The 9187-nt window shown below is 39.3% G+C and overlaps 1 protein-coding gene across 13 annotated transcripts in view; it reads left to right on the forward strand.

Moving 5' to 3' along the window:
• ST18 (suppression of tumorigenicity 18, zinc finger) overlaps positions 1–9187 on the forward strand; it is a 260995-nt gene that overhangs the window by 160679 nt on the left and 91129 nt on the right. For 10 of the 13 annotated variants that reach the window (XM_014532477.1, XM_014532476.1, XM_014532485.1 and 7 more), the window contains one exon: positions 3840–3885. The gene's annotated coding sequence lies outside the window, so the exon portion shown is untranslated. The remainder of the gene's footprint in view (positions 1–3839; positions 3886–9187) is intronic. The other 3 variants (XM_005885178.2, XM_014532474.1, XM_014532483.1) reach the window with 1 other exon arrangement.

Below are 9187 nucleotides of genomic sequence, written 5' to 3' on the forward strand. Positions count from 1 at the left end.
AATAATATTGTTATATAGAGAGAGACTAACTGACCAATGAAAGCCAATAAAAATAATAGACTGGAATTGGTTAGGCATAGGACAAAATGCCTGATGTGAACTGTACTGACCTGTGATTAACCACAGGAGACAACTATAGAACCAGATGTTCAAATGACCAAAGGCACTTATTTAGTCTGACTCATTGTAACTCTTAACAATCATCCAAGGAGAGAGATCAGTTTAGGATCTCCATATTCACATGAAGTCTCAGTCCACGCTAACAAATGTGTATGGTTATGAGTTTTTGACTCAAACTACATACCCTGATGTGCATACTTCTGAGGGGAGTTTTTAAGGAGCCCAGCAGATTGTTCTCCCAAGTTACCAAAAAATAAATTGGCATCCACATCTCCTCATAGACTTTGTGTGTGTGTGTGTGTGTGTGTGTGTGTGTGTGTGTGTGTGGTGTTAATCCTCACCCGAGGATATTTTTCCATTGATTTTTAGAGAGAGTGGAAGGGAGGGGGAGAGAGAGAAACATTATTGATGTGTTAGCTATGCCCTTGACCAGAATGGAACCAGGGACCCTTCAGTACGCAGGCCAACACTCTATCCACTGAGTCAAACTGGCTAGGGCTCCTCATAGATTTTTATTTTATTGTCTCTTTGATTTCCACAACAGAAATGCCTATACTATTCGAGTGGCACACACCATACACCCCTCTCCACTTACTGAGGACTCCACTTGTTTATGTAAACAGTTTCTCCTCTTCTCCAAAAGAATAGGTGCTTAATGAAGATTTGAGTAAATAAATCATGAATTTGTTAATTAATACTGTTCTGTACTGGAAGGGTGGGTTACACAGATACCATCAAATTCCTTATTTGTGACGCTATCATCTCATCTTCTTCTATTTAGGTGAGATGGATGATTTTAAAGCAGCCTTGTTAATCAATGTCAGTGGGGTAGCACAACCAAATAAGGAGCATGGGAATTCAGTCGTGGCATTTACCCCTTTAAAATATTCTCTATGTGCTCACTGATATTTCTTACATTAAGCCATATTCTTCCAGCGTTACTGCAGTCCTGTTTAACAAGTTTGGGGTTCAGGACAATAAATATTTTTCCTGGTCTGAGCAGCCCAACACTAAAGCACCTAATTTCTGCTCAGGGGGTAACTAGTTTGGAAACTCACCTTCCATGTTTTTCCTGAGACACACTCAGCCAGGTTTCATTCTGTAATTTATCTTATCACCAACTGGTTGCACTCTCCTCTTCCTAATATATGTATTCCTATGCATTACATTGCAAAATGCCCTTGTAAGAGGCTTATCACTGAGATATTTACAGGAACAGCAATGCAAATGTATCTTTAGTATTAGACTAAAAGGCTTTTCATCCTTCCAGAAGTTTCCAGGATAATATTCTTCAAAACAGCAGCAATGAAAAGGACACGTTCACACGGTGTATACAAATAAGACACTCACACCATTTAGAAAATGTGAGAATTTTCTGGAGCTGGCAAAATAACGAATGCCTCGAGGAACTCTGCATCATTGCTTGACATTGAAATTTGTGTGTATTATACAATTTTTAATGAATTCATTTTCATATTGTATTTGCTTTTGGCACATTTAAATGTTGTGCAGTCCTAGATTTGTACTTTGTGGGCTTACGTTTGTTAATGGCACCTGTGATGAAGGAGTACATAATTGTTATTTCTTTGTTGACATCAGTGGGTTCATCTGAAGGGAAGATCAAGTTCAGTAAACTATAAAGTGGTTCTCAGAATGTACTTCAGTGATAGGCCAGAACATTCACTTTTTATCTGTTCCTTTCTATCATAAAGTATTAAAACACAAAGCAGACAGACAAATAGCTCTAGAATAAAGTGGAAGTGTTTCTGTTTCATGCGGATGCATTTAGCCTTCGGGGACTGAGTTGTTTCAATGCATCTAATAGTAAATATCTAAGGCAACCATTCTCAGAGTTTAGTCCCCAAACCATCAGCACCTGTATCATCTGAAAACTTGATAGAAATGTACATCCTCAGTTCTCATCACAGACTTCCAATCAGTAACCTGTGCTTTAGCAAGCCCTCTAGGTGGTTCTGATGCCAACAGAAGTTTGTGAACCACTGCTCTGACACTGCTATTCAAAGCGTGGCCCATGGGTCAGCAGGCACACCTGGACCTTTATTAGCAATGTCGGACCTGAGGGTGCCGGAGTCAGGACCTACATAGTAACACGATGCCCAGGTGATCCAGATGCACATGAAAATCCGAGAGCCACCGATCTAAGGTTTACGGCAGGAAAGTCACCAGTGTGAGAGTGTCCTCTACTCAGAGGCATTTTGGAGGTTGTCAAAGTGGAACTCAATGGATACTTTACTGATTTTATATTTGTCTTAGTTCCCTCTGAAATTTAAAACAAAAGATGGGGGAAAGAGATGTGTAAATCTCTTGGCTGCAATATTAAAAAAATATTTAAAGGCACACTGTCTAGATTATGAGATGGAGAGTAGAGCCATTATCTGGGTAGCAGAGCTATTACCTGGGTAATAAATCATGTGTCTATGTATATGGTATATGTATTCCATAATCCCACATATAGATCATATATATCACACAATGATCTAGACCCGTGGTCGGCAAACTGCGCTCGAGAGCCACATGTGGCTCTTTGGCCCCTTGAGTGTGGATCTTCCTAAGCCTTAGGAGTACCCTAATTAAGTTAATAACAATGTACCTACCTATATAGTTTAAGTTTAAAAAATTTGGCTCTCAAAAGAAATTTCAATCGTTGTACTGTTGATATTTGGCTCTGTTGACTAATGAGTTTGCCGACCACTGATTCTAGACATTAGGTGAAAGCATAGTTTCTAAGTCGAAATTTTTTCAAAAACTCAGTTTTCTAATTCACTTTGCATAGACAAATAAATCCAAGATATGTTTTGTGTCTTTTCACATGAGATTATTTTCTACCTCTGACTTTAATTTTCTGTAGTTAATCTTTTTAGAAAAGTCTTTGTAACCAGTGAAGCAAGTTGCAGATTTTCCAGGGTCTGTCTTAGACAGGGTAATGGTTATGATGCTAAGGAATTAGTGAAACAAAGCATTCTGTGGAGGCAATGCTGAAGTTTGCTTCGTCCTCAGCATTTGGCATTTTACATTTGCTAGTGGTGAATCCAGTGGAGGAAAAGAATAGTTGACCAAGTAAGATCTGATTTGCAAAAATATTTTTAGCCTGGAAACACAGGAGAATTAAAGGATTAAAAAAATCCTTTTGAAATTTTTGCACAACACACACCCCCCTATGTAAATAGGACTGTCACTCGGTGTTTGTCCACAGCTAGAACTCCAGATGAACCAGTGTAGTGTGCGATGACAGGAACAGCTGACTCATTAGCAGAGAGCAGAGAAAGGTAATTAACCCTGGGAAAAGTACAGCTGCCATGCGGGCTGTTCCTTTCTGTAGGATCTGATTAGAAATTAGTGTTAAACCACTGATTCTTTTTTTTTTTTTTTAAAGACTGTCATTGATAATTTTCACTTCCACTCTCAGGTGTGTCCCTAGAAAAAGGTTCTCAAATGTACTTATATACAATAGGGCTCAAATTTAAAAAGCATTTCCTGATAACAGTAGACACTTATTTTGCTTGTTGGGGGAGAATTCTTTCAAAGGAATATTTTGTTTGACTATTGAAGATTCATGTATACCCCAACCCATACATGAATAGTCAGTTTGTAAATTACTTGAAAGGATTGTTTTATATAGTCAATAAGCTGTACCTAATTACCACTTAATTAAGTTTTTTCTTTTTTTTCATTTTTCCTCTGATGATGCTTCTCATCAGTAGCAATGGAAACTCTCCAGTTCAAATCCAATGGGTATGAGTGAAGGTAAGTGAAGACTACTTAAAACTAAAGTTTTCCCCCAAAGAAAAGTAATCCCTAACTTTCAATGCCCTTCACAAACTTGAGACATTAAGGAACTTTTGTTTAGGGGACAACCAAAAATCTTTGACTTTATGACTGTTTGTATCATCATGGTAATTTGAGTTACATTCTTACATTTTTGAGGAGTATGTACATCTGTTCCTCTTAATTTATGACTTCACATGTCTCATATAAGGAGCATTAATACTTTAACACAGTCATTATTCACATATGTAGCTAAGGAATGTGGTAGACAGAATAATGCCTCTCCCTTCCCCAAAGGTCTATGTCTTAATTCCTGAAACCTGTGAATAGGTTACCTCACCAGGCAGTGTGATTAAATTAAGAACATTGAGCTGGAGAGATTACCCTGGATTAGCCAGGTAGGCCCAACTAATCACACGGTTCTCAAGAAAAAGGCAGAAGAACGGGCCAGAGAGATGCCAACTTGAGAAGAACTCAACTCACCAATTGTGGCATTGAAGATGGAGACAGGGAGCTATGAATCAAGGAATGCAGAGACCTCTAGCACCTAAAAATAGCTCTTAGAGTACCACCAGCAAGAAAATAGGGACCTCAGTCCTAGAATAGAAAGAAACTGGAGGCTGCCAGTAGCCCAGATGAGCAAGGAAATGAATTCTCCCCTGTGGCCTCCAGAAGAGCTGGAGCCCGACTTGACTTTAAAGTTCAGCCTGGTGAGACCGTGCCAGACTTTGGACTTCCACAGCTGTACAATAACATATTGGTGTTGCTTTAAGCCTTTACGTTTTGAAGATGTGTTACAACAGCAAAAGGAAACCAACACGGAAGAGTAAGAAGCCAGCCAATAGATGGGATGTATTTTGCCATTGGCCATATACATTCGATGAAGAGTTCCCAGTGTCTGAGTGAAGAGGAGAAACGTTGCTTGAGAGCCCAAGACCGAGAGTCTTTAGGAACTGGAAGGTTCACTTTGTAGATGCTCATGGTGATTGTCACCAACTCTGGGTTTTCTGTCTGCTGCTTTGCTCTACCCCTCCCCACACCAAAAATAATTCTCCACGTGACATTTGTGCGAACACAATGCCTATCACCCAAAGTGCAAATGAGAACACGCTTTGTTGGAACATCCAGCCACCTGTGGGGACAGTGGGCAAGGCAGTGAGCTCACTCTGTTCTCTCTCTTCACGTGGGAAATTGGTAGTACCTTCCCCACAGGCAGGCCATTCGCACTAAGGAAAAAGTGCATGTAAATACTTACAAAATGCTTCCTGTTAAGAGTTTAGTCAAGGTGAGCTATAGTTAGTTAGAAAATACTGTCATTTACTATTTTGAGCAAAATAATAGATTATTTTTGTCTTTCTCATGATTAGTGCTACTTTACCTCCAGTATAAATGTCATTAGTTCGAAATAAAATGTAAGTGCATAATAGTCAGGACATTCTGACACAGTATGAGTAGGAAAAGTGAGATATAAAAACTGGGAACTGGGTATAGGTTGAGTGAGTTGGAGATCTTTTAGATAATTTTCTTGCCCAATTGGGAAAAAGAAGGCTGTATTTCGATTTTTCCTTTGGCTTTTATTCTCACAAAAGAACCAAATCAAATCATAAACTGTGCTTTTTATTTGAATTAAGTAATAGTAGACATTAGGTAAAAGCTGACCATGAAGTGGTCATGTTTGCTCTTCTTTGCATTTGGGAGCTGACGTCTTCAACATAAGGGAAGACAAAAAGGCAAATTCTCTTTGGCTGGCATAGAAGTAAAACAGACTAAATCTATAGACTCCTAGATGCTGTGTCCGTGGGATGTTTTCTATTGAAGTACAATTAATAAAATATCTCAGGCATCTGAGGAGGGTTATTTTTTGTTTGTTTCAATTCAATTCACCTACTCTGGTTCCAACATTATGTTGCAGTAAAAGGTCAACAGGTCATAGTCTCTCACTTCCATGAGCTTACACTGGGCACAGAGAAAAGTGGACATGAGTGGGTATAAAATCAGGCCCAGCATAATAATCAAGATGAAGGTGCCATCCCAACACTTTTGGGACACGGAATTTCTGTGAAATACTGTCACTTGGACCACAACATGAGCGATAAATCACATTTCAGCAGATAGATTTTGCGGTTCTGACTCTGAAGGGGAAAGTTTCTTTGAAAGTGACAAATGAAATTGATAAGTTCTAAACATTTAATTGTAGACATTTCATTTTACCATCTACTCTCCTTTGACCCTTTTGTAACTCTCTGGCTTAATACATTGTGTAACGGAGCCAAGCACAGTGTTGACTCTTTGTATCTTTCCGATTGGTCTCAGGGGACATTTATTTATTTTAGTTAAAGTTCTCTGAATCTCTCTAGGGGCGGATTCTTCAGTAATCATCATTTTCTGGAAGCTTTTCCAGTCTGGTCTAAGCCTGCACTTCCATTTCTCCCTCTGCCTCTCTCAGTGGTCACACTTCCCACTTATTGGAACCATCAATTTGCTGGTCTGTACCCGTGAGGACAAGAGTTGAGGTTTATATATCTTTTAATGCCCACTGTCTAGCATAGAGCAACCTATGCTAGACAAATGTGTACTGAGCCAATAAGTAAATTTTTTTAGGAAAAAGGTACTTGTATTAAAATAATGCATATTAAGTTAAACGCTGGAGTGAATTAAATGCTGCAAAAATCCAGTGCCCATTGCCCTCAACAACTGAGAATCATGTCATTTTCGTTGTAAATTTCAATAGGTTCTCCCATTCCACATTTCCTAGTCAGCTAATGAAGATAAATGACTTTATTATGATTATTTTTGATCTTAATGAAAAACAAACAGCTACTGTTGGGAAAAACAGCAGACTTGTTGAAAAAATATTCTAAAATACCTCATAAAACAGATAAAGGAAAATAGAAAGTATTTAAGATTATAAAGCATATTGTGTAACAATCTATATAACAAAATAGCTTAAAAAGAGAAAATTCCCTTTACATAATAAAAAGCCTCATTTTTGAAGCAACAAGTGCTCTTTGAACTTTATTCAAAATGTTTTGACATTATACGCATGTGTAGTATAGATTTACTCAAAATAGCACATTTAATGGCCACAAAAGCCTGGAAGTTAAGTGCTTAGTTTAACAGAATAGTTTCCATAGTTACCATAAAGAACATAGGATAACTTTTATTTCTTTGGAAGCCAGGAAGGGGCTTTAGGGAAAGAATTAAACAAACAGAACCAAGCAGATTCATTATGTATATAGCTCCACACCTGGTTGGCTTTTTAGAAGAAGGAACTCTTGATATTACCGGAAATGAAAGTTTTTCTCCCACTGAAATCTATAGCAGCACCTTAAGAAATCTGAGTAGTCTTTCCTCTGGGCGTTTCAAGCTAGATTCTGAGTCAGAGGGAAAGCCAGTTTAATAAGATTATCTCCGTGAGATGCATTTTTGCTCAGTGTTTCGTTAACAAACCACGTCAGAAACAAGTAGTAGAGAGTGTTGCACAAAGACAGCGGTGCCTTGCGCTCCATGGCGAACCAAGCAGCCTCAGGTGTGACTTCATTGCTCTTGGTCAACACTGTGTTGAAAGTCCTGATGGAAGGGAAATGGACATCCATGGCTGGTGAAGGTGTCTCCTTGTGCCAGATTGGTTGTTCCTGGGGGTGGTGTGGCGACACGCTCTCTGAGTGTTGGTGGAGGTCACTTTCAGCCTTGCTTCTCGCTGAGTCTAATCCAAGGAGTTCTTCCCAGTTGACGGTGGAGAAACAAAATGATGTGGTTTCCTGCACCTCACCTTCGCTCCCAGCCTTGAAGGCAGCAGTGATTAACAGGACTTTTACAAAGTTCCTATGTAGTGACAAGGACAGTTTCAATCTTCTGTCATTTTTTTGCATTAGCTATGATTATGCTTTTACCACAAAAATGCATTTGTTTTAAAGGTAACAATGCAGACTAGGAGAATAGCTTATGTTTCATCTATATTTATCAGCACTCACTGTACATTTGTGTCTTCATTACCAGGAAATATTAAGGGACATTGTGCCATCTATTCCTGTTTACAGTTTATTATGCAGAGATAGGAAACACTTAGCATGTAAAATGAATGTAGAAATTATTCCTGGATAGAAACACGGACATTTCCCACTCGTTGGCTCTTTCTCCTCCATCACCGGATCAGAGTGTAATTGTCAGTAATCAGGCCTGCTTGCTGCTGATAAAACCACTCTGAATGCTAGCAGCCTTCTTTGTGTGATGACTCAATTATTCCAGAAGTGCCTCATCAAATCTGCCCCATCAGCTGGGCTAATAAATAAGGAGAAGAAACTGGCCCCCCAAAGCAAATTATAAATCCATTTGCATTAACCATTTCACTGGTCCATGATCTAGGCAGAAATAAGCATGGCAGATTGTGCTAAGCTTATTTGAATATGTTTATAATGTTTACAGCATGCAACTTTTCCCCCCACAAGGTGTTGGAATTATCAGTCATGAATGGCATCTAAATGCAGTTATGTTAATCGCAGCAAAGCTTGAGGTATCTTTGAGGCTGTTTTGTTACTTAAATCAGGTGAAAGTCAAATCCTCTTGCCCTGAGAAATACAGGTCTTGCACAAGTTATTGGTGTTGCTTCCGAGTTTAGGGAGAAGAGGCCTGTGTTCTCGTTTTACAGGTGCTGGAAGGACAAATACAAATACTCTAATGCCTGCTAGGACAAGAACAATTACTTCAGGGACAGTGCGGCGGAACGGGAGTTGTTTTGATGCTCGGGTGCTGGGTATGACTTCCGCAATTTGCAAAACAAAAATTGCGTTTTTCTGGGAGAGCAGAGTTGCCTTAGCACTCCTTGTGCTTAGAATTCCTTGAAAAAAGACTGCAGGGCAGAGAATTTCAGAAACCTGGGCAAATCAGTAAAAACCGATGAAATCCACCCGTGGAAATTTTGTTCATGGATCAATTTTAGTTTTTGTTCTTTTCAGAGGACAAACTATACTGAATAACAGGAAGTTTTATTTACATTTGAACTTCAGTGGCCACTTGGGGAAGCCAAAAAATGTTCACAATGGATCGTGAAAAGCAACCTGATTGCTAATATCGAAGACTTAATCTGGTTGACTATGTAATGATTTAAAACCCAAACATCCTCCCGGAGAGTAAGGGGTACCACTGGCTCACCCTACAATGCCAGCAGTTCTCCTGCAGAGCAGTTCATGCTGAGGAAGCTCTTTTTCTGCTCCTGCTGGGATCAAGGGCCTGATGATGGGCTGATGGTAAAAGGAAAGCTTGTGGCCCATCTCAGTGTTCT

Source organism: Myotis brandtii, unplaced genomic scaffold (genome assembly GCF_000412655.1).
Source record: "Myotis brandtii unplaced genomic scaffold, ASM41265v1 scaffold896, whole genome shotgun sequence".
NCBI lineage: Eukaryota > Metazoa > Chordata > Mammalia > Chiroptera > Vespertilionidae > Myotis > Myotis brandtii.